The 26,609-nt window shown below is 40.3% G+C and overlaps 1 protein-coding gene across 18 annotated transcripts in view; it reads right to left on the bottom strand.

Moving 5' to 3' along the window:
• The window catches only part of atp2b2 (ATPase plasma membrane Ca2+ transporting 2), an 873,878-nt gene extending 847,546 nt beyond the window's left edge, over positions 1–26,332 (bottom strand). For 14 of the 18 annotated variants that reach the window (XM_059944033.1, XM_059944030.1, XM_059944032.1 and 11 more), the window contains exons 1-2: positions 26,156–26,332; positions 25,550–25,657 (exon numbers count right to left, since the gene is read on the bottom strand). The gene's annotated coding sequence lies outside the window, so the exon portion shown is untranslated. Of the gene's footprint in view, positions 1–8,323; positions 8,410–25,549; positions 26,105–26,155 lie in introns of those variants that run through there. The other 4 variants (XM_059944037.1, XM_059944040.1, XM_059944034.1 and 1 more) reach the window with 3 other exon arrangements.
• Positions 26,333–26,609: the final 277 nt, after the last annotated feature.

Here is a 26,609-nt window from a genome sequence, read left to right as displayed (position 1 = left end):
TACACCAATCTGATTTATTCAGCCCTCATCTTTAAACAATTCTCCTCCCTTGGCATCTCTTCCAGGAGTCAATTAATGTGTCAACATTCACATCCATGGGAAGCGGGAGAAAACCCGCACATTCACAGGAAGAACGTGTCTGGCATGCACCAATACTATCATGAACATTTGCAATGGGTCAGTTTGTGAATCAAGGTCAAATGTATTGATTTTCTTACCATCTGCCGCAGACCCAGTCTAGACACTTTGTCTTTCAGGATTTAGCAAGCATTCAGGATTAGCCGTGAAATTAATGGATACTGAAACCCTGACCAAAGAATACTGTACCCTTACTTATCTTAATGCTTCTTCCAAGCACTGCACACCCTGGTGGACTTCTGACTGATCCGCTGAAGCAAAGTACACAGTGCTCATCAGCAAGAGGATGCTTCCAACATTTAACCCAATACCCAAAATGTTTAAGGAGTCAGTGTTTGCAACATAAAGAAATGAACCCTTCAACTCAGTGTAACAATGCTGACCTCCATGCTTGTCTATACTAATCCCACCTGCGTGTGTCAATTCCATATCCCTCTCTGTATTGGTCACTCAGGCACTGTCCAAAACCTCTTAATTGCTATTCCTGTGCCTGGCTTCACAACTTTCTCTGGCATCATATTCCAGATTCCAATTACTTATTGTGGGAAATATGTATTGCTCAGATTTTCATTACATATCCTCCTCCTCACCTCAAACTAATGGTCTCCTGCTTTAGACAATCCTACTATGGGAAACAGGCACTAACCATCTGTAGCTCTATTTTTACATACTTCTATCATGTCACAAATCAGCCGCCATGTTCAAGGAAACAGACCCAGCCTATCAAATCTCTCCTAACTCAAGCTTTCCAATTGAGGAGACATACTTGTGCATCTTTTCCTCCTTCGTCACCCACAATGTGGCAACCAGGGTTGTACACAATACTCCAAGTACAATCTAACATGACATCCCAACTCATACTCAATGTTTCAGCCAATGAAAACAAGCACACTGTAAACATTCCTCACCACAACTACTTGTGTTACATCTCCACATCTGTGTTCCAGGGCCATAGTAAGAATCCCTACATAATCACCCTTTCTTATTTTTGAGATCTATCCTTGCAGCCTAACTGAATGATTTACCTCCCCACCACCCTCCACCAACTAGGAATAATCTCTGAGAGCTATAATCTAGCAGAGAAAGAAAAAATAAATAAATAGTAAAGTAAATAAGTAAATCAATTATGTATATTGAATAGATTATTAAAAATGTGCAAAAACAGAAACACTATGTTAAAAAAAAGTGAGGTAGTGTCCAGAGATTCAAAATCCATTTAGGAATCGGATGGTGGTGGGGAAGAAACTGTTCCTGAATCGCTCAGTGTGTGCCTTCAGGCTTCTGAACCTCCTACCTGATGGCAACAGTGAGAATGGGGCATGCCCTGGAGGTTCTTAATAATGGACACTGCCTTTCTGAGACACTGTTTCCTGAAGATGCCCTGGGTACTTTGTAGGTTACTACCCAGGATGGAGCTGACTAGATTTGCAACTCTCTGCAGCTTCTTTCAGTCCTGTGCAGTAGCCCCTCCTTACCAGACAGTGATGCAGCCTGTCAGAATGCTATCGACAGTGCATCTATAGAAGTTTTTGAGTGTATTTGTTGACATGCCAAATCGCTTCTAATTCCTAATAAAGTATAGCTGCTGTCTTGCCTTCTTTATGACTACATCAATATGCTGGAACCAGGTTAGATCCTTAGAGATCTCGACACCCAGAAACTTGAAGCTGCTCACTCTCTCCACTTCTGATCCTTCTATGAGGATTGGTATGTGTTCCTTTATCTTACCCTTCCTGAAGTCCGCAATCAGCTCTTTCGTCTTACTGACATTGAGTGCCAGGTTGTTGTTGCTGCACCATTCCACTAGTTGGCATATCTCACTTCTATACACCCTCTTATCACCAGCTGAGATTCTACCAACAATGGTTGTATCGTCAGCAAATTTGTAGGTGGTGTTTGTGCTATGCCTCGCTGCACAGTCATGTGTATACAGAGAGTAAAGCAGTGGGCCAAGCACACACACCTGATATGCTCCAGTGTTGACTGTCAGCGAAGAGGATATGTTATCACCAACCCACACAGACTGTGGTCTTCTGGTTAAGAAGTCGAGGACAGAGAGAGGTACAGTGGCCCAGGTTCTGCAACATCTCAATTAGGACTGTGGGAATGATGGTATTAAATGCTGAGCTATAGTTGATGAACAGCATCCTGACGCAGGTGTTTGTGTTGTCTAGGTGGTCTAAAGCCGTGTGAAGAGCCATGGAGATTGTGTCTGCCATTAACCTATTGTGACGATAGGCAAATTGCAATGGGTCCAGGTCCTTGCTGAGGCAGGAGTTCAGTTTAGTCATAATCAAAGTATTTCATCACTCTCAATGTGAGTGCTACCGGGCGATAGTCATTAAGGCAGCCTACATTATTCTTCTTTGGCACTGGTATAATTGTTGCCTTTTTAAAGCAAGTGGGAACTTCTGCCCATAGCAGTGAGAGGTTGAAAATGTCCTTGAATACTCCCGCTAGTTGGGTAGCACACGTTTTCAGAGCCTTACCAGGTACTCCATCAGGACCTTGTGCCTTGCGAGGGTTCATTCTCTTTAAAGACAGTCTAATATCAGACTCTGAGACAGAGATCACAGGGTCATCAGGTGCAGCAAAGATCTTCACAGCTGTTGTTGTGTTCTCCCTTTCAAAGCGTGCATAGAAGCCGTTACTTTACTTCATCTGGTAGTGAAGCATCACTGCCATTCATACTATTGGATTTCACTTTGTAGGAAGTAATGTCTTGAAGTCCCTGCCAGAGTTGCAATGCATTTGATATCGCTTCCAACCTCATTCAAAATTATCCCTTTATCCTTGAAACAGCCCTCCGGAAATCATACCTGGTTTTCTGGTACAGGCCTGGGTTGCCGGACTTGAATGCCACAGATCTAGCCTTCAGCAGACAACGTACCTCCTGGTTCATCCATGGCTTTTGGTTTGGGAATGTACAAGAAGTCTTTGTAGGCACATATTCATCCACGCAGGTTTTAATGAAATCAGTAAAAACTGCAGCAGACTCATCCAGATTCAAAGATGAACATCCAAATTGGTGAGGTCTTTCATTGATCCTATAGATTTATTGAGAATGCTCACAAGATAACGAATCTCAGGTGGTGACATGCAGTGCCTATAAAAAGTATTCAACCCCTTTGGAAATTTTCATGTTTTTTTTTTCCACAACGTTGAACCACAGTGGATTTCATTTGGCTTTTTTTTAATATAAACACTGATCAACAGAAAGGACTCTGTTGTGTCAAAGTGAAATCAGATCTCTACAAAGTGATACAAATTAATTATAAATATAAAATACAAAGTAATTGATTGCACAAGCATTCACTCCTTTAATACGACATACTAAATCATCACTGTTGCAGCCAATTGGATTCAGAAGTCATATAATTATTTAAATGGTGATCACCTGTATCAATTGATTGTAGTAAAAAAATGCATCCGTATCTGGAAGGCCCAACTGCTGGTGAGTCAGTATCCTGGCAAAAACTACACCATGAAGACAAAGAACACCCAAGCAACTCCATGTAAAAGTTATTCAAAAGTACAAGTCAGGAGATGGATAAAAGAACATTTCCAAGTCACTAAATATCCCTTGGAATACTGTTAAGACAGTCATCAAGAAATGGAAAAAATATGGCACAGCTGTAAATCTGCCTAAAGCAAGCCATCCTCAAAAAGCTGAGTGACCATGCAAGAAGGGGACTGGCAAAAAAGGCCACCAAGAGACTTGTGACAATTCTGGGTCAGAGGCTGAGATGGGAGAGACTGTACGTGCAACAACTGTTGCCCAGGTGCTTCACCAGTCACAGCTTTATGGGAGAGTGGCAAAGAGAAAGCTAATGTTGAAAATAAAAAAATCACATGAAATCTTGCTTACAGCTTGCCAGAAGGTACGTGGGAGACTCTGAAGTCAGCTGGAAGAAGGTTCTATGGTCTGATGAAACCAAAATTGAGCTTTTTGGCCATCAGACTAAATGCTATATTTGGCTCAAGCCAAATATTCCACATCAAAAATACACCATTCCTACCATGAAGCATGGTGGTGGCTGCATCATGCTGTGGGGGATGCTTCACTGCAGCAAGTCCTGGAAGGCTTGTGAAGGCAGAGGGTTTAATGAATGCAGAAAAATACAGGGAAATCCTGGAGGAAACCCTGATGCAGCCTGCAAGAGAACTGTGACTTGGGAGAAGATTTGTTTTCCAGCAAGGCAATGACTGCAAGCATAAAGCTATGCAGGAATGGCTTAAAAACGTTAATGTCCTGGAGTGGCCAAGTCAGAATCCAGACCTCAATCCAACTGAGAATTTGTGGCTGGACTTGAAAAAGGCTGTTCACTCACGATCCCCATGCAGTCTTACAGAGCTTGAGCAGTTTTGTAAAGAAGAATGGGGAAAAATTGCAGTGTCTAGGTGTGCAAAGCTATTAGAGACCTATCCACACAGACCCAAGGCTGTAATTACAGCAAGTACTAAATAGTGACTTGAAGGGGGTGAGTAATTATGCAATCAATTATTTTGTGTTTTATACTTGTAATTAATTTAGATCACTTTAGAGAGACTGGTTTTCACTTTGACATGTTAGAGTCTTCTTCTGTTATTAGTGTCAAAATAGCCAAATTAAATCCACTGATTCAATGTTGTAAAACAATAAAACATGAAAACTTCTGGGGTTGGGGGGGGGGGAGTGAATTCTTTTGTATAGGCACTATAAAGTAGTGAATAAGCAAATGAATCCCATACAAATTAGTCAGACTGGACTCAACATTTTTATAGGTAGGCTGGTGCTCATGAGGAGCGAATTCAAGAAAAGGAAATTAAAGGGGAAATCTGGAAAGAGAAGTAAAGCTGCAAAGGGAAATTAGAAATCCAATCAAAATAAAGAGAATGCAAAAGCAAACTCGAACAGCAAATATGGTCTAATTAAAAAAAGACAGATATAAAGACATTGTATCTGAACATCAGGAACATTAATAACATGCCAAATGAAATAATTACTGCAACTTGGTACTGTGCTATAGAGGCAGAAATGAGTACCCCAACCCACATCTGGGGCAAAATAAAGAAGATGGCCAATGATAGACAGAGATGGAGGATCTTCATTCCTGGCCTCAATGCCAATGATGTAACAAGCATTTGATGATGATAAATAAATTAATGACACAAATAGAAATAATCAAGGATGATGCATGTCCCATTACAGAAACCTGACTATGGTGTCCAAAGCTTGAGTGATTTACTCTGGGGCATTTCTCATTGAGGAAAGAAACTGAAGTGGTGTAACACTGAGGAAGGAAGGAGATCGGTGTAGGACCAACAAACGGCCTTGTCTTCATAGATTTTAATGTGGAACTGGAATCAAGTTGGATAAAGCCGAGTTGTAACAAAAGTCAGAAAATATTAGTAGGTATGTTATTTATAGACCACCCAAAAGGAGCTGTAAAATTGTCCATTGTGGATTTTGAGGTGTGTTTAGGATCATCATCCTGTTGTAGAAGCCATCCTCTTTTCATCTTCAGCTTTTTTTTTTTTTACAGATGGTGGGATGTTTGCTTCCAGAATTTGCTGGTATTTAATGAATTCATTCTTCCCTCTACCAGTGAAATGTTCCTCATGCCACTGGCTGCAACACAAGCCCAAAGCATGATCGATCCACCCCTGTGCTTATCAGTTGGAGAGGTGTTCTTTTCATGAGATCCTGCACCCTTTTTTCTCCAAACATACTTTGCTCATTGCAGCCAAAAAGTTCTATTTTAACTTCATCAGTCCACAGGACTTGTTTCCAAAATGCATCAGGCTTGTTTAGATGTTCCTTTACAAACTTCTCATGCTGAATTTTGTGGTGAGGACACAGGAAAGGTTTTCTTCTGATGACTCTTCCATGAAGGTCATATTTGTGCAGGTGTCGCTGCACAGTAGAACAGTGCACCACCACTCCAGAGTCTGCTAAATCTTCCTGAAGGTCTTTTGCAGTCAAACAGGGATTTTAATTTACCTTTCCAGCAATCCTACGAGCAGCTCTCTCAAAGTTTTCTTGGTCTTCCAGACCTCAACCGTTCCTGTTAACTGCCATTTCTTAATTACATTATGAACTGAGGAATTGGTTAACTAAAAACTCTTTGCTATCTTTTTATAACCTTCTCCTGATTTTGTGGGCATTATTTATTTTAATTTTCAGAGTGCTAGGCAGCTGCTTAGAGGAGCCGTTGGCTGCTGATTGTTGGGACAAGGTTTGAGGAGTCAGGGTATTTTTAAACTTTGAAATTTGCATCACCTGGCCTTTCCTAATGATGACTGAACAAGCCATAGCCCTAACAAGCTAATTAAGGTCTGATACCTTAATGTTATCAGAGAGTTATCAGAAAGTTATCGGAGAGCTCAAATCTCTTGGGGTGCCCAAACTTTTGCATGGTGCTGCTTTCCTTTTTTCCCCCACTCTAAAATTGTACAAAACAAAAATAATACACAGATCTTGCTTAAAATGTTCCAAAGAATGTTTCATCTTTAACTTCATTACTTTTGGCGATCAGTTCATCTTCTATTCACTTCACTATTCACAGTAACAGAAATTTTGACCGGGGTGCCCAGACTTTTGCATGCCACTATATAGTAACATTATCACACAAATTAAAAAATTATTCCAGAAGATTAACATTTAGCTTAAGTTGCATTTATAATACAAGTTTTAAAAAAAACAATACTACTGGCACTTCAGAAGTATTGAGACCTGGTGGTGTCAGGAAATTCAGGAGTCTCACAGCTTGGAGAAAGAAGCTGCTTCCCATCCTCACAGTCCTTGATCTAATGCTACGGTACTTCCTGCCTGATGGTAGGGGTACAAAGATTGTTGAACAAACGGGAGGGGTCCTTGACAATGCCAAGGTGCTGCGTAGGCAGTGCTCCTGATAAATACCTTGGGTGGGTGGAAGAGGGATCACAGTGATTCCTCTGTGTAGTCCTCCCAATCCGTTGTAGGGTCTTACGGTCGGATGCCTTGCAATTCTCGTACGAGACACTAATGCAGCTGGTCAGAGCACTGTCAATGGTGATCACATAAAAGTTGCTTGGAATTCTGGGGGGGGGAGGTGGGTGGCATTGTGGAGCCTCACTCACCTCAGACTCCTCAGGAATTTGGGATGCTGCTGTGCTGTGCTTTCTTGACCAAAGAGGTGGTGCTGAGGGACCGAGTGAGGTTGTCCATTATTTGTGCTCCCAGAAACTTGATTCTCCTAACTCTCTCCACAGAGGAGCCATTTATGTGAAACATAGAAAACCTACAGCACAGTACAGGCCCTTCAGCCCACAATGCTGTGCCGAACATGTACTCAATTTAGAAATTACCTAGGGTTACCCGTTGCCCTCTATTTTTCTAAGCTCCATGTACCTGTCCAGGAGACTCTGAACAGACCCTATTTTATCTGCCTCCACCAGAGTCACCGGTAGCCCATTCCACACACTTATCACTCTCTGCATAAAAATAAACAAACAACATCAACAACTTACCCCTGACATCCCCTCTGTACATACTTCCAAGCACCTTAAAACTGTGCTGTGAGGATTACCCTTCAGTTTAATTTAAGGATAAAAGGCCTAATTTTCAATCTTACTTGCCATAAAGAGAAGAGGTTAATTTACAGTGCTGTTTTAAAGAGGCCTTTGGAGAAGAGTAACCTTAAGAGAAATTGACATTGAATTTATACGCCAGGTTGGGTCATAAAACTGAGGTCTCACAGCTAAGGAAAGGAAACCATGAAAGCAGAAGAGGAGTTGGTTGAGGTTGATCAAAGAATACATCGAAAGGTTTAACAGTGGACTGGCAATGATGAGTATTTAAGGATATTATACACCAGTTACAATTCAAAAATCCTTGAAGGCACAAAAACCCATCAGGTAAGGTGATTCATGCATGGCTGACAAGAAAAATTAAAAAGTGTTATATTCAAGGAAAGGGCTATTAAAGCTGCCAGAAATAGCAGCAGGTGTGAGGATTGAGAGTGATTTAACAACCTCAGCAAAAGAGAACCAAAGAAAGGCAAGACAATACCAGCAGAGACTAGCAAATAAACATAAAAGCTTTTCTAATCCATTTTTATAGGCACATTAAGGAACAGCAAGGGCAAATGATGGCCCTGTACAGGGAGTGACAGGAAAATTTATATTTGGTAATGAAGAGATAGCAGAAAAATTAAATGTTTACTTATTGTTTGTCTTCAAGGATGTCACAAAACTTGCTGGATAGAGACAATTCTGGGATCTGCATTGATACGCAGGAGAACAGATGACCTTGAGGACAAAAAAAATAGGATGAATCAAAACCAATGTGGTTGACTGTGGCCTTCAGGAAGGAAAAGTCTTCATCAAGAGATCAGTAGTGGAAAGGGTGAGCAGTTTCACGTTCCTGGGTGTCAACATCTCTGAAGATCAATTCTTGGCCAATTATAAAAAGGCATGAAAGAGGCTTTATTTCATTAGAAGTTGGAGGAGACTTGGAATCTCAAAGTAAATTTATTATCCAAGTCCATGTACATCACCACATACAACCCTGAGATTCATTTTTTGCGGTCATGCTCAATAAATTATAGAATAATAGACAGAATCAACAAAAGACCACATTAACTTGGGCATTCAGTCAGTGTGCAAAAGACAACAAACAGTGCAAACATAAAAAGAAAGGAATAATAAACAAATAAACAATAAATATTGAGAACATGAAATGAAAAGTCCTTGAGGGCAAGTCTATAGACTGTGGGACAATTTCAATGATGGGGCAAGTGAAGCTGAATGAAGTTACCTCCTTTGTCTCTAGAGCCTGAAGGTTCAGGGGTAGTAACTGGTGGTGTTGAAAGACTCTAGCACATTTTTACAGATGTACTTTGGGGAGCATTCTAACTGGTTGCATCATTGTCTGGTATGACAGGCCACTGCACAAGATCAATAAAAGCTGCAGAAAGTTACAAACTCAGTCAGTTCCATCATAGACACTAGAGGTGCCCTAAAAAAAGGTTGCATCCATCTTTAAGGATCCTATAACCAACGACATGCACTCTTAATTAAGCAGGAATGCAGTGCATTTGGATTTTTGGTTGCATTTGATAAAAGTTCCTACCAGGAATTCATCAACATGGTCACAGAACAAGGGACTGAATGCAACATTTTGAAAGCCATTGAGCTGAGACAGCAAAGTCCAAGAATAAACAGGTTTCTTTTAGATGGCAGGCTGTGACTGGTGGAGTACAGCAGAGAACAGAGACTGGGACACAGCTTTAAACCACCAGTCAACAATTTGGTCGAGGGAACCAAATGTTGTATTTCCAAGTTTGTTTAAGATACAAAACAAAGTGGGGTAGTAGGTATAGTGCATGATAGAAAGATCTGCAGCCACTCCTTCCCAGAAAGGCAACTGAAAGAATGTATACTGATGGGCAGAGTGCAAGCACATTCAAACAGTAGTTCAGGACAACTGAGTGCAAGTTAATATGGTCTTAATATTTTTATTAAAATCAATGTATTAGAGCTGAAAGAAAAGACAGAACACAAGAAAAAAAAAGATGTCACCCAGCAACATAAACCATTAGGGTTGGCATGGGGTGGGAAGTTCCCTATTCTCTTGCAGATGTGGTGGAGGGGGGTTGACAGTTGCCAAGTGTTGGAGTTTGATGTTGGATCAAGAAGACTTCAAAATGTAAGAAAGACTGGTGTTCCTCAGCTTTCACTGAGCCTCATTCTAACAATTCAGGAGAAAATAGCACGGTTAAAATTGGGGTGAGATGCACAAGTAGCAGGCAACAAAAGGCTCTTGGTTACTGAGGCAATCAAAATGGGGGTGCTCCACAGAGCATTCAACAATTACAAACTTTGTTTCTCCAAAGTGAGTGAAGAGTGAATGGAGCATATTGGATTTGAAGAAGTATTAAATTGCTGCTTCACTTCTAAACACAAATTGGGCCCCGATTGTGGGAAAGAAAGGATAGAAGTTGCTTCGCTTGCAGTTTATTGGGAGAGTGGTCGGTGTGGATGTAAGAGCAGACCAGCGAGTTGTGAACAGTTCTTTCAAAGTCTTTAGAGGTGAGAAGGATTATCCTAATGGAGATAGTAACAATTGCAAAGGATGGCCCACTGAATTATTATTTAAAAGATATTTTAACAGATACACGAGTAGGAAAGATTTAGAGGAATAGGGACCAAAAGCAGGCAAAACAGAACTTGCTCAGGTAGGGATCATCAACATTGATGAATCAGGCAGGAGATCTGTTTCTTAGATATCTATTTCTTCAAGAGAACATGGATAAATTCAGTTCATGGATGAGAATATGGTAGACGTGTGGCAAAATCCAACATAATTCACTCTGGTACACATAACTTCTGAATTTCCTAAATGATAAAATGTTCAATGTACCTCAGTGTGAATATTCACAGATCATCGAAGGCCAGCATACAGAAGCAGTAAGCAATTAAGTGGGTGAATAAAATACAAGTCATCATCATGAGGTAACCGGAACACAGAAAGAAGTCTAAATGTGGTTGGACGTGATCGTGATAAAAGTGCACTTGTACTGCATACACTTGTGGTTTCCTTACCGAGAAATAACATACTTGCTAGAGCGAGTCCAGTAAAAGATTTGCTTAAAGTTTCTTAAACTTGTGGGGGGGGGGGGGGGGGGGGGGAAGGGGTGTGGCTTGCACTATGAGAAGTGAATGAGAAGTCCGGGATTCTTCAGGTGCACAAGAGAAGATGGCACTGAAATAAATTTCTCAAGGGCTCAACAGATGGCATGCAAGGAGAGTGTTTCCCCTGACAAAGGAGTAGAAGACCAGGGAGTACAGTTCCATAATGAGAAAGGTCATTTTAAACTCCAATGTGGATAGGTTCCTTCACTCAGGAAAGAATACTGTAGATCTCTGAAATTCTCTGCAATGGATGATCAGTTCCGATGTTCATTCAAAACCAACAACAACAGATTTCCATGCATTAAGAGAATCAAGAAATTACAGAGAAAAATCTTGATGGATAATAGAGGAGACTTGGAGGATAACATGACCTACTTACACCCTCATTCCTACTTTTTTTTGCATATGTAAACTTTAAAAACTTCACTCAAAGCAAGAACCAAAATACACTTCGAATCTAAATAAATATTGGGCAGAAATCAATCGGTGACCAGTATACAAGTAGTGAATTGTTCTTTTACATTGGCTGCTGCAAGGCGCTCATGGTGCAGACTATGTGCTCGGCTAAGCTGATGGAATTAGGAGGATGGTGTTAATATTACATGCTGTATCCATCAGCTCCTTATTGACAGCGCTGGTGCTAAATCTGCACCAATATCACAATCTGCTATTTCTACACAATTTCAAAAGAACATGGGTAATAGCTTTTCGAAAATGCAGGCGAAACAGCAATTACTCAGAGTGCACACTCATTTAGTTATTACGTAACTGCCGCTACAGTAACTAGGGTTAATAGCAAGGGCCAATAAAAAGAAGCGAGGTTTAAGCCAAGCAGCCAGTGTTAGAATGGATGGTGTTAAGAGTAGATAGGCTAGATGTAATAGTGGCCAAAGTAACTAGGGTAATGGATGAATTGAAGGTAATTTATATTAGGCAAGAAACAGTTTTGGATAGACTGTTGGGTCTGAAGGCTGTTAAGTCCCCGGGACCTGATGGACAGCATCCCAGGGTGCTTAAGGAGGTGACTCGAGAAATCATGGACGCATTGGTAATCATTTTCCAATGTACTATAGATCCAGGAACAGTTCCTTCGGATTGGAGGGTGGCTAATATTGTCCCACTTTTCAAGAAAGGGGGAAGAGAGAAAACAGAGAATTATAGACCGGTTAGCCTGACGTCAGTGGTGGGAAAGATGCTGGAGTCAATTATAAGAGGAAATTACGACACATTTGGATAGCAGTAGAAGGATCAGTCCGAGTCAGCATGGATTTATGAAGGGAAAATCATGCTTGACTAATCTTGTAGAGTTTTTTTTTTGAGGATGTAACTATGAAAATGGACAAGGGAGAGCCAGTGGATGTAGTGTACCTGGACTTCCAGAAAGCCTTTGATAAAGTCCCACATAGCAGATTAGTGGGCAAAATTAGGGCACATGGTATTGGGGGCAGAGTACTGACATGGATTGAAAATTGGCTGGCTGACAGGAAACGGGTAATGATTAACGGGTCCCTCTCAGAATGGCAGGCTGTGATCAGTGGGGTACCGCAAGGTTCGGTGCTGGGACCGCAGCTGTTTACAATATACATTAATGATTTAGATGACGGGATTAAAAGTAACATTAGCAAATGTGCCGATGACACAAAGCTGGGTGGCAGTGTGAAATGTCAGGAGGATGTTATGAGAATGCAGGGTGACTTATGCAGAATGCAGGTTGGGCGAGTGGGTGAATGTATGACAGATGCAGCTTAACGTGGATAAATGAGAGGTTATCCACTTTGGTGGCAAGAACAGGAAGGCAGATTACTATCTAAATGGAGTCAAATTAGGAAACGAGATCTAGGTGTTCTTGTACATCAGTCAATGAAAGCAAGCATGCAGGTACAGCAGGCAGTGAAGAAAGCTAATGGCATGCTCGCCTTTATAACAAGAGGAATTGCGTATAGGAGTAAAGAGGTCCTTCTGCAGCTGCACAGGGCCCTGGTGAGACCCCACCTGGAGTATTGTGTGCAGTTTTGATCTCCAAATTTGAGGAAGGACATTCTTGCTATTGAGGGAGTGTAGCGTAGGTTCACAAGGTTAATTTCCAGAATGGCGGGACTGTCATCTGTTGAAAGATTGGAGCGACTGGGCTTGTATACACTGGAATTTAGAAGGATGAGAGGGGATTTGATTGAGACATATAAGATTATTAAGGGATTGGACATGCTGGAGGCAGGAAGCATGTTCCCGCTGATGGACGAGTCCAGAACTAGAGGCCACAGTTTAAGAATAAGGGGTAGGCCATTTAGAACAGTGATGGAGAAAAACGTTTTCACCCAGGGAGTGGTGGATACGTGGAATGCTCTGCCCCAGAAGGCAGTGGAGGCCAAGTCTCTGGATGCATTCAAGAGAGAGTTAGATAGAGCTCTTATAGATAGCAGGGTCAAGGGATATGGGGAGAGGGCAGGAACGGGATACTGATTGTGTATGATCAGCCATGATCACAGTGAATGGCAGTGCTGGCTAGAAGGGCCGAATGGCCTACTCCTGCACCTACTGTCTGTTGCTTCTGCTCAGGAGGTTTCAGCGAGAACAGGTAGAGGCTAGAAATTAAGTTTGAGAAGTTAGAAGCATAACAAGTGTAAGCAGGGTGATAATTCAGGGAGCAGAATTCTCTTCCTGTGAGATGTGGGATTTCAATGTACCTTACAGTCTCCCGAGTGACTACATCTGCAGGAGGTGCACCCAACTTCAGCTCCTGACTGACAAGGTCACAGACCTGGAGCCGGAGCTGGATGCACTCAGAGCCGTCAGAAGGCTGAAAACTCCATAGTCTGTTACTGAAGCTGTCACACCCAGAGTGCAAGCTTCAGATGGTGGATGGGTGACCATCAGGAGAAGCAAGGGGAGTAGGTGCACGGATACTCTGTGGTCATTCACCTAAGCAACCAAGAATACCTCTTGGATACTGCTTGGGGGTGGGTGGGGGGAAAGAGATGAAATGACTTATCAGGCACAGCAGCAGTGGCTAGACCAGTGACTCTGAGGCAATCTTTCAGGCTCAGCCCATAAGGCAGTGATAGTGTTTAGGGCAGGGGTCGGCAACCTTTACCACTGAAAGAGCCATATGGACACATTTCCCACAGAAAAGAAAACACTGGGAGCCACAAAACCCGTTTGACATTTAAAATGAAATAACACTGCATACAACGGTTTTTTTTTGCCTTTATGCTATGTATAAACAAACTATAATGTGTTACATTTATGAAATTGATGAACTCCTGCAGAGAAAACGAAATTACATTCCTGCATGCAACAAAAACATTTTGAACTCCGAAAAAAAGACGTTGGGTTGAAGGTTACTCCATAGTTAGCCTACGTTGGATCGAAAAATTAAAAGAAATCGCGCACTGGCGGGTGTCAGGCATTGGCAGTGGTGACGTATATTAATAGCGATAAAAAACACGTTGTAGCGGTGTGCTACACGCAGCGCTAAAATAACGACACTGCAGTCAAAGATAACTTTATTTGAACTAAACAGCCTTGCTTTAAAGCCTCCCTCAACCCATCCCCCGTGGGCGCGGATGCTCCAAAAGACAAGTACTCACAAACCCCCGTAGGCTATCTCCCTTAGCCGGAACGGTGGCTAATTGTGAGCCGATTCGGATGTGCCAGGAAATGGGGTTGCCACAACGTTTCATTTAGATTGTACAAGATGACCATAATCTTCAAATTTCGAATTACATTTCAAAAACTAACAAACCACGGGGAGCCGCAGCACAGAGATGAAAGAGCCGCGGGTTGCCAACCCCTGGTTTAGGGGGATGGATAGCAGCTTCTGTGGCCACAAAAGAAAAGCTAGGATGATATCTTTGGGTAACCTCCAACCTGGCAGCATGAACTCTGACTTTTCCAACTTCTGGTAATTTTTCTCCTTTTCCATGCCCTATTTTGGCTCCCTTTCTCTTCTTTTCACCTGCCCACCACCTCTCTCTGATGCCCCTCCTCCTCCCCTTTTCTCCCATGGCCCAGTCTTTTCAGATTCTTCCTTCTTCAACCTTTTAAGTTGTCCATCCATCACATTCCTGCTTGGCACTTCAAACCCCCTCCCCCTCACACTTTGTGTATCTCCTTTCAGCTTTTACTCCTACCCCTCCACCCCATCTTCATATTCTGGCTTCTTTCCTCCCCCTCACTTCCTTTCCAGTCCTGTTGAAGGATGTGGCCTGAATCATCGACTGTTTATTCACCTTCACAGATGCTAACTGACCTCCTTAAGTTCCCCCTGCATTTTCTGTGTTACTCTGGATTTCTAGCGTCTGAACAACCTCTTGTGTTTATAAACAAAAGAAAATGGTACACAGACTCTGACAACTAAGCTGAGCTGTAGTTCTCCACAAGAGACTGGTAGATACTTAATTGCTTTGGATATACGATTTTTTTCCCCATTCATATCCCAAGGCTAACTTTATAATTTGTTTTGTTCTAACTTTAATAATTTATGGGTGTTAAACAGTGAAAAGTTTTGAAATAACACAGTGACCTTGAAAATGCATATCAGATGAAATATTTTTAGCTGTTCAAAATGTCCTAGAATGTACCAGAGTACAGTGCCCATGGATATAGTTGCTCTACTACATTGTGAGTAAAATGGGAGGGATATGGACACCGTGCAGGCAGAAGAGATTCGTTTAGTTTGGCTATCTAATTACTAATGTGTTTGGTTCAGTACAACATTGTAGGCCAAAGGGCTGGTTCATATACTTGTTTATGTTCTCACTACACAACGAGCAGAGGCAATATCATGCCTTCTTTGTGATGTGCAAACGTCCTGGTCCCAGGACTGACCCTCAGATATGGTAACACTAAGGACCCTCTCCACCTCCAATCCCTGGCTCATTGACTTCTCATGCATAATTTATCATACATAATATCTCTTTCTTAAATCCATGCTGACTTACTACTTTCTGAATAGACTCTGGTGCACCTACCTGCTTAGTTACATCAACTTCGTGCACAAGATCTCCCAGATTTTGCTGCATCTCCCTCTTCTCTTTTTGTTGTTTTGTGTCCGAAGTGTATTACTCATACTTACTGCATTGTGTGTAAGTGCATAGCAGATGTAATACACTTTCATCAAGTCCAAATCAGACTGAAGTTCCTTTGCAAAATCATCACAGGCCACAACCCTGCGAAAGATGGGAGTCCTGAGATTGATTCCTGTAGTAATTCACTTATCACTGTCTGCCACGCAGAAGCAACAAATTTATTCAGACTTGGTTTCTCATCTTCAAACCAGTTCATTCACAAAGACAGCATCTATCCTCCAATTCCACATTTTGATTTTACACCCTCTTTACATCAGCAGTACAACAGTGGAAACCGCAAGCGGTTTCAAGCTTCTAGGAGTGCACATTTCACACAACCTCTCATGGTCCCAGAATACATTCAGAAAAACTCAACAATGCCTCTACTTTCTGAGGAGGCTAAAGAGAGCTAAACTATGCAAACCTATAGTTGTGACCTTCTACAGATGTGTAGCAGAGAGCATCCTAACATGCTGCATCATTGCACGGTACGGAAACGGCACTGCAACAGAAAAGACGCTACAAGGATAGTCAGAACTGCCCAATACATCACCAGCACTAACTTATCTGACACCAAGGACATATATACAGAAATATGTTGGAAAAGGGCCAGTAACATCAAGGAGGATCCCATCCACCCTGCTCATTGGCTGTTTGCCCAACTCCCATCAAGGAAGGAGGCTACATAACATTCATACCAGGACATCAGACTCAAAAACAGTTACTTTCCCCAAACACCAAGACCGAGCAACACCCCCATATTCCCAACCATCTCTACTTTGTCACTTACCGTCAGAGTTGCCTCACATACAGACACTCCTGTACCTAGCAGCACTGTATGGGCATACAATGTACATAAACTATTGTGCTTTTATTATTGTGGTCTATTTTGTCTTTTTGTGCTGTATCAGATCCAGTGTAACAATTATTTTGCTCTCCTTCATATTTGTATACTGGAAATTATATTAAACCAGGGGTACCCAACTTAGGGTCCCAGGACCTTTCAGTTAATGGCAAGGCTCCATGGCATAAAGGTTGGGAAAAATTGCATTTAAAATCTTGTCCTAGTGTACAGGTTCATTACTGAATGCCTTCTCAAAATCCAAATGTGCATCTTCCAGCTCCCCATCTTCTATGCTGGTTGTATTCTCAAAACATTTATCACACATGATGTCCATTCTTAAACCCAAGCTGACTTGCTACTTTCCAAATCCTATACTACTGCATCTTTGAAAGTGGACTCCATCATTTCCAGCTACCAACGTCATGCTAATCAAATTTTCTCTTCATCTTCTTTGTTAAATGGCATGGTTACACTAGCAACCCTCCACTCCACTGCAATAGCTCCAGGGCCTATAGAACTTTGTAAAATACCTAGCAATGCCTTCATTATTGTTGCAAACCGCTTCCCTGAGTATTCTGGGTACATACATTAGACCCTGTAGATTTTATTTTGCTCTTTAATGTCACCAAATTTCCAAATAAATACTTCTGTACTAATCAGAATGAATATGATCAGCATATGTTGTGAAATTTGTTAACTTTAATGCAGCAGTACATTGAAATACATGATAAATAAATAGAGAAAAACTGAGTTATATTAAGTATACAAGTCTATTAAGTAGTTAGTAGTGCAAAGTAATAGAAATAAAAAGTGGTGAGGTAGTGTTCAAAGGTTCAATGTACATTTGGAAATCAGATGGCAGAGGAATAGAAGCTGTTCCTGAATCGCTGAGTGTGTGCCTTGAGGCTTCTGTACCTTCTTTCTGATGGTAACAGTGTGAAGAGAACATCCCTGGCTGGTGATGATCCTTGATGAAGGAAAACCACTTTCTTGAGGCACCAGCCCTTGAAGATCTCTATTGTTCTCAATGCACCCCGTGTTCCCCAAGTATTTTGGAAGATTATTTGCTATCCTTGGTTAAGAAAGAATTTATGTATTTAATTGGCCTATTATTTCCTTGATTCTTTTAGAAAATTGTCCGATTCCCCAATTTCAAAGGAGTGACATTAAGTTTTCTTATTGGTAAATAAGCCTTCGTACCATTGTACAGAATCCAGCGTAAAAAGTTGTCACATTAACTGTTATGACTGATTCATCAGTGTGATGAACCATAACATTAATTATCCCAAGCATCACAGTAGCACTACTTATCTATGTTAAACATGAGCCTCAAGTGATTGTCAATCTACTAATTTTGTCAAAGTATCAGCCATCAGAAATTGATGAAATCAACTTCCATTTGCAAGTTAAAATAGAACATCTTACCTCTTCTCACCTACCTATCACCTCCTTCTAAAGTCCACTCTCCTCTCTCATCAGATTCCTTCTTCTCCAGCCCTTTATCTTTGCAACTCACCTGGTTTCACCTATCACCTTCTAGCTAACCTCCGACCACTCACACATCTTTTTAGTCTGGTGTCTTCCCCCTTCTTCTTTGGTCCTGAAGAAGGGTCTCAGCCTCCGAATATGCTTCTGTAGATGCTGCCAGACCCGAGTTCCTCCAGCATCTGCAGTCTTTCTCATGTTTACAATTCTCTTGTTATTTGATACAGAAAAGCATCACTGGGCTTCCTCCAGATGGCAAACCGCTTTTATAGAAAAGGTCATTACAAAGAGCATTGAAAAAGTACAGCACAGCATGGGCCCTTTGGCCCAGGATGTTGTGCCAGCCTGTATAAACCACTCCACAATCAATCTAATCCTTCCCTCCTAATCAGCCACAACCTTCCATTTTCCTACATTCATGTCCCCATCTAAGAGTCTACTAAATGTCCCTAATATATCAGTCTCTACCGCCATCCCCAGGAATGTATGCCAAACACCCACCATATATAAAACCTTACTCCGATATCTCCCCTAAACTTTCTTCCTCTCATCTTAACTGGATGCCCTCTGGTGTTGGGGATTGTTGCCTGGCAAGAAGGTGTTGACTATCCACTATCAATGTCTCACTTAATCTTATACAACTCTATCAAGTCACACCTCACCCTCCATCACTCTCTGAAGAAAAGCCCTAGCTCACTCAGACTTTCCTCATTAGACATGCTTTCTAATTCAGCTAGCATTGTGGTAAATTTCCTCTGCACCCTCCCTAAAAATTCCTCATCCTTTGTACAATGAAGTGATCAGACCAGAACACAATATTCCAAACGTGATCTCGCCAGAGTTCATTGAGCTGCAATATTACCTCTCAGCTCTTGAACTCTGCCCCACACTGATGAAGACCAACACACTATAGCCCTTCTTAAACACACCATTAACTTCCGTGGCAACTTTGAGGGCTCTAGGGACTTGGATCCCAAGATCTCACTGTGCCTCCACATTACTAAGATATCCTGACATTAACCTTGTCGTACTCTGCCTTCAAGTTCAGTCTCCCAGTGCTCATAATTTCAGGCTCTTCTGGCTTGATCTCGATCTACTACTTCACAGCTCAACTTTGCATCCTCTATGTCCTGTTGTAGCCTTCAACAACCTTTTGCGTGATCTACAACACCTCCAACTTTTACGTTCTCAGCAACCTTATTAACTCACCCCTCCATTTCCTTATCCAAGCCATTTATTAAAATAACAAAGAACAGAGGGTCCCCAGAGCTACATTGACACCTCTACCCTGATCAAGTTGTTTTGTCACCTTCTCAAAAAAAAAACTCAAAGGCAAGCCCAACCCTTCACAAAGCCATATTGACTATCCCTAATAAGGCAAGGTCATTACATTGAGTGGGATAAAAAGAAATACTTCATTAGGCACTGCAACTCACAATCTGTATTCAATGTTTATCTTAAATGACTCCAATATCATTGAATCGGAGTGGTGTCAATACCTCATCAAACCAAAAACTGCAACCAAAAACACAATACAAATTTGACAACTGAACCATCAGGCAACAAAAAGACCTCAATTGCAATGTGCAAAAGCTAAGAATGGATTTCAGAATTCTAACAATAATTGAAAGATTTGCACTGAGCAAATATGTTAAAATCAGAACGTTAAATCAAAACATTTAACCAAGTGCAGAATGAGATTCCACACATGTGAAATTAACTTTACAGATCTGACATTGATATTGTTCAATATGAACCCAAGTGCATGCTACTGCAGTGTTCTCACTGCTGGGTCTATTGCTTAGGACTACACCTTGTGTGTTATCAATGATCATAAGACACCAATGCTAATTAAATTGTGGCTTTCTTCTCCTGTTACAAGGAATGCACATCAGCCTATATACAATATCCAAATTATGTGAAGTAGGCAAGTGATAAAAGTGCAAGTTAGTAATGATTTCTCCAAGAAAACCACAACCTTGGTGTGATTTGGAGGCTTACGTGCCTCAATGACCCAAAGAGCTTTGCTGGTTGGTGTCAGAGCTTCATGCTTTGGCTCTTGGTAGAGTCACCCATGTCAAACAGGTGTAAGGGTAGAGGCCAGACTAAGAGTGGTCCACCAGTTCTCCAAGCATGGGGATTGAGCCCAGGGCTAACTATCCTGACTGGTAAAACAAAATTGTTGTGGAAACAGTAATGGAGAATCCTTCTACTGTCGAATGACGGTATTCCTGAGTCTCCACCTGGAACTTGAATGACTGACAGTAGTGAAAACCAAGAGAAAGCTAACGACATGAAGGAAGTCTTGAATACCACCAGATATGGAGGACTTTCACTGCGGTCCAAATGCCACTGGTGTAATGAATAGCAAGTAGTAATTAGTACAGTTAGCCATCCAAAAGATTGTGCATCAGATCTTTAAGGATCACTTGTGCTAATTTTTAAATCACAATGAGATTAACAATAATGATAATTTACTCTAATGAATTTGCTTTCTTTTCTCAGTAACATAAAAGTCAAAATGTGTTGCTTTTCAGGGAAAAAAATAAAAACATTGTTCATGCTTTCTGAGGAGCCTTGTAAAAACTCCAACTCTAATCATGGCATCCTAAATGACTCTACAAGTGATCTAGCAATTAAGGGAAATTTGTGCCTAAGGCAAGGAACTTTACATTGAAAGTTACCAGCAGCCCAATCAGCATTAATGTTTATTGCTGTCAACATTGGTACTTTCCAATCAAGATAACTCAAATGCTCTGCTTCCAAAAAGAAAGCACCTTCCAATTATACATTTAGATTTTAAAAACACAACAGCTGCTCGGATCTCAATCACAAGCTAGTGACACACAGATTTTTTTTTTTAAATTGTTGTCTTGGCTTACATTGGACTTTCCAAGCCCAGGGAGGTAATTATACACACATCCTCATATTCATGAGTAGGAATCTAACCTTTTCCTCCTACATTGCCCAAATGGTTAAATTCATCTTAATAGTAGGTTAAAAGACCATAAGACATAGGAGTAGAATTGGGCCATTCAGCCAAATGAGTTTGCTCCACCCTTCTATCATGGCTGATTTATTATTCCTCTCAAACCTATTCTTCTGCCTTCTCCCCTCAACTACTCATGGACCGAGCAGCTTGTGCTTGAAATATACCCAATGACTTGGCTTCTGCAGACATCTGTAGTAATGAATTCCACAGATTCACCAACCACTAGCTAAAGATATTCCTCTCATCTCTGTTCTAAAGGGACATCCTTGTAGTCTGAGGCTGTGCCCTCTGGTCTTAGACTCTCCCAATATAGGAAACACCCTCTCCACGTCCAGTCTATTTAGGCTTTTCAATATTTGATGGGTTTCAGTGAGAAGGGGTCAGCATGTATGGCAGGCTGAAGGACCTGAAATGTGCTTGACTGTTCTATGCTCTATGATTCTCAATTACATTAAACAAATAGAAGAGAATATAGATCAGTATATTGCAATTCCATCTGTCGTGCTATGTCCAGAGCTTCCTTCTACTCGATGCTATTTTATGTTCGGAGAGTGGGTATTGATCAATCATCTGGTTGCTCATACTATTAATAAGATTTTAAACATCTTCATCAAGTCAACTTTGCCTACCAAAACAGAATTAAAACTGAAGACGTTTTCTTCCTGCTGCATTATGAGAGTTCATACTACAGATGGAAATCAAGTGAGATCAGGTTGGCACATTCCAGAGGCAGAAGTTCAGATGTCACTTCTGCATTCAAGTGCATAACAAAATTATTTGCATTAATATTGGGAGTGGTAATACAGTATATCTGCCACTTCATTTGTATAGAGTGTAATAGGATTGAATGCTACTTATTAAATGTTTGAAATATTTTGGTATTTGAAGAAGGTTTGCAGCCAAAACACATTATGATCATTTATTCTGTTCATTACTATAGTATTACATCGTAGGGATAACATAATGTTTAAATTTTTAATAAATAAATGTCTGCAACTTAATGCTTGAATAGGAAATGGGGACACTTCACAATTCTTCAAAAGCAATTCCTAATTCAAGGGATAGCCATGTTGCTTTGACAAACATGTGAGAAATTCTATTTGTGCATCCAAAAACAAATCACTCGCATCACAGCGGGATTACCAAAATATCCATTAAAATACAACTTTCAGTGATGAAGCATTTAAGTGCAAATAACTAAAATCGATAATGTTTTGAACATAGAAAAGTACAGCACAGGAATAGGCTCTTCAGCCCACAATGTCATGCTGAACCATTTATAGTAATAATTAAATAGCCAACTAATCTTTCCTTCCTACATATTTGCTTAAGTAATCATTCTTAGCATTTTTCCACTAAAACACAAATGGTAAGCGATGTCCCTTGACTTCAAACTCATTTTGTGTATAAAGTTAAAACATCCTCACACAGTTTAAGGAAGCAAACTTTCATATAAAGTAACTTTGGCACTGAAGAAACCTAGCCCTTCAAGCAGAATTACACAAAACTTCCAACAATTCTTTTGACCATTTGAGGTCAGGGATCTTGATATCATGTTTATTTTCATTACAGTCTTGTTGAAGTTACAGAGATTAGGAGTATTTCAGAAGATTTACTCCTGGTCTGACCTTATTTGGGTGAGGATGGAGATTCTATTCTATCATGTAAAGCTGAGACAAAGCCAAAAGAAGGGATGGATTTTGGCCTTTTCTTCACAAGAAATGCAATAATATTGAAGCCAATATGGGGGTTATTGCATAGTACATATAATTTTTATATTGCTATGATGTTTAGCAGTAATTCTCCAGAGTAGGGGTTCCCAACCTTCTTTATTCCATGAAGCCTTACCGTTAACAGAGGGGTCCGTGAACCCCAAGTTGGGAACCTTTATGCTCTAACATTAATAAAATGAAAATTACTAACTAGCCTAAAGCCCGAGATGTGCAAAGCTATCCAAATTGTTGAATGTTCAAAGTGCTTGTATACACCAAATTCAAAAATACATCCAAGAAAAACTTAGTTGTGTCATTATATATATATATATATATATAAAAGTCTGAGTCATCGAAGGTCACATCAGTACCAAATGGAGAAAATTTGATGTCAGTCCAGTCTAATCCAGATGTCAAATTTCTTCAACTAACTTGCTACTACTTGACAGCAAGCCAGCAAAAGCTAAGCATCATGTGCAAAGTGTGAAACTAATGTCACTGCAGTTTATGTGGAAATCTACATAACAAAAACGTTCTGTATAATGTTTCATAAAAGCTTTCTGATGAAAGCTTATCGACTTAATGCTAATTCCATTTCTCTCTACGCAGATGCTACTGACTTGTTGAGTATTTCAGCATTCTCTATTTTTAAATTTCACAAACGGCAAAGCTATTCTTTCTTCATACGTATATTAAAAAATTATCAGAACTCTGATAGCAAGTCCTCCGCTTCCTTGATGGCACATATGGTTGAGCAGAATATCAATCACTTTACGCATGATAAAATTCCATTATGCTTTAGCAAAAATACTTTGCCCTCAGAACTGGAAATATTACCTAGTATTTGCATGATACACACTGGATTTGTATTATTCTCAAAAGAAAATGGTGCATTGAACTCTGGTGTTAAATCTAGTTATTTACTAAGTGAAACATCACTCTTGGGGTGGGTGGGGGGGGGTGGTGGAATATATCATAGATCTAGTGACCTGATATGTTGTTTTTTAAAAAAATCAGAGGCACAGCACAAACAATGACCAAATTTAATTATTCATCCTTTATTGTGATGCATTCATAATGTGCTCAGATATTTTTCCATTTAATTAAATATTCAAACAAATATCTCAAGAGCCACTGCTAATTTATACATGGCACATTGCAATCTAACATATTGAATTCATAAAAAGGCAAAGGAAACACTTCTCAATTTCATTAGTATTTGGAGGTGCAATCTTATAGCATTGAGGCAATAGGTGTTAGAAATACTCAATTATGTGACCATATACTGCTTCCTAGAATATGCAAGTTGTTACATTATCTTACATCAATTGATTGAACAATGAAAAGCAAATATTACTTTGAAACATTTAAGAATCAAGTCACTGCAATTTTCCAAATGGCTTACTAAAACTGCTAAATAATTAAAAGTTAACAAGTCTGAAGAGAACAGTGAATAAATGCACAGAAATAGAGTCTATAAAGAAATTAATTTATTCCAAATTGCAAGTCCATGAAGAAAGTGTAAAACTTGCACTTAGGGCAAGAGGTAAATTGAATAAGCAAACCAGATCAGCAGAACTGCTTCTTGATAAAGGAGTTGGGGCAGCTGGGACAAGTAATTAATATTATCCCTTGTTGTCAGTAAATAACAGATATTAAGAAGTTTGGTCATTTGTCTAACTGACATTTCTCCCTATCAGGGACCTAATTATTTCCAATTTATTTGAAAATATGTACATTTCCCTGAATGTTTCACTGAGTGTACAGAAATACAATGAAATGCTGATGAACACTGGAGCTTCAACTCACATTAAAGAAAGATTATGTTAACCTATTGTCTGCATTCTTCCAGATAAACTCTGGAAGCTATAGTCCACCCGTCCCCTTAATTTGAAAGAAAAAATGTTTTTTGTTTATGGAAGACAGAGCCGATTTTTATTTAAAAGCTTGACAATGTGGAAACACGGTCTGCATATAAATTTGACCGTAGGCAAAGTTTTTTTTTAACTGCACGGTTTATAGAATTAGTTACTAGTTCTATAACTGATTATTATCAACACAATGTCTTACTGGTTTCTGAAAAGATCTGAATCGGGATCCTGAAATTACATCAAAACTTAGATCATCATATTTGGTTGTCACGTTGACATTATACACGTTTTCTGACAGAAAGCATAGTTGTCTTTAATAGAATCTACATGATTTTGCCCAACACCGATGAGGTGGTATTCAAACAACTTCTAAAAAAACCCATCCAAAATCGAGTCAAAATTGCTAAGAGAGAGAAGAATAAGGAATTGAGTGCATCTCCTCTCCACCGCGGATAAACAGAACGGATAACCAGCCTTCTACTTCAATGTCAAAATAACACAAAAAGAGATTTAGAATTATACTACAGCGCTGTCTGTTATCCGTGAACATTTTTTTCTCCTATTCCCCCAAACTGGATACACTTCCCCGCTAACTCAAATCTGTACATGGTGAAATAACATTAGCGTTAGATACTACCTAATACATCATCAGCACCTCAAGGTCAGGCAACAAACAAAATAAGACTGAAAAGATTTTTTTTAAAAGAGCAGCAGCGTTCCTATAGTACAAGATTTACACGTTCAATATGAGGTGCCAATAGAAAGAATAACGTTCTTGCTCCTACCTGTTTGGTGTGTGCGTTAAGACGGTGTCGGCTGCTTCCTGTGTGTGAGTGGGTGTTTGAGTGTGTGACTGAGAGCTGCTGTCACCACAGCTCCCCAGCTCTGACTGACTGAAAAATGCACCAAAAAAACCATTTAAAAACACTCTCACCCACAATGGCGCTTCAACTAACCACCCATATCACAAGCAGAATGTATATTTATATATGCAATACGCTTTTTTTTTGGCCCCAAAAAAACTGAAGTTGCAAGCATAAGAGTTAATACATTAATAAAAGTTGCTCTGATTATATAGGGTATAGAATGAGGTATCATTTACTTAGAATGATTCGGAAGGTTTAATTACAGTTGCAAATAATGGTAGGGAGATGCACACTCCGCGGCACGTGAGGAGCCAAGGCAGCGCCGATTGGTGAGGCTGGTTGTCAGGCGCTTCCTCGACCGAGAGGAAAGGCAACGTGAAAAAAGTTGAATTATTGGGAATTAACGAGGCTGCAGCTGGTGTCCGGGCAGTACGAGCGGCTGCGAGCTCCGGGGATCCCGGGCTCCCGGCTCCCGGCTCCCGCATTCGACTTCCTGCCCACCTTACAAAATCATTACCCACTTACCAGAAGAAACTGAATTGTCGGGAACAGTTCTCGATCCGTTATCTTATAATGCCCTATAAAACGTCAAACATGGAAACTGACCTTTGAAAACTTAACTATTTTTTTAAAAAAACTTTCTGTTCTAAATATATAAATAGCACTGCTTTCATTAAATCTCTGTGTCCTTTCCCTCTTTACTTCCAGTGGTCAATGTCTTTAATGTATTTAGATCGATAAATCTATTTGGCTAATGTTCAACCTTTCACGTTAAGTACGGAAAACACCGAGGACTTTTTTTAACAATGAGTCTGCGGGTGAGGTTCAAGTTGCTGTGAAAGTGACTGAGATTTTTCCATTACGTACCCAGAGAGGCTGGGATTTAGAAACAATCTGGTTTTCATTCACAGAGCACGGGCTGAGTTACATTTCTTTGTATGAAAACAAATTTTGTAAAATTTGTGATATTAAGTAGCCA

This window comes from Hypanus sabinus, chromosome 19 (assembly GCF_030144855.1).
Source record: "Hypanus sabinus isolate sHypSab1 chromosome 19, sHypSab1.hap1, whole genome shotgun sequence".
Taxonomy (NCBI): Eukaryota; Metazoa; Chordata; class Chondrichthyes; order Myliobatiformes; family Dasyatidae; genus Hypanus; species Hypanus sabinus.
Note: the sequence above shows the minus strand (reverse complement) of the source record. Positions and strands in the feature narration are given on the sequence as shown.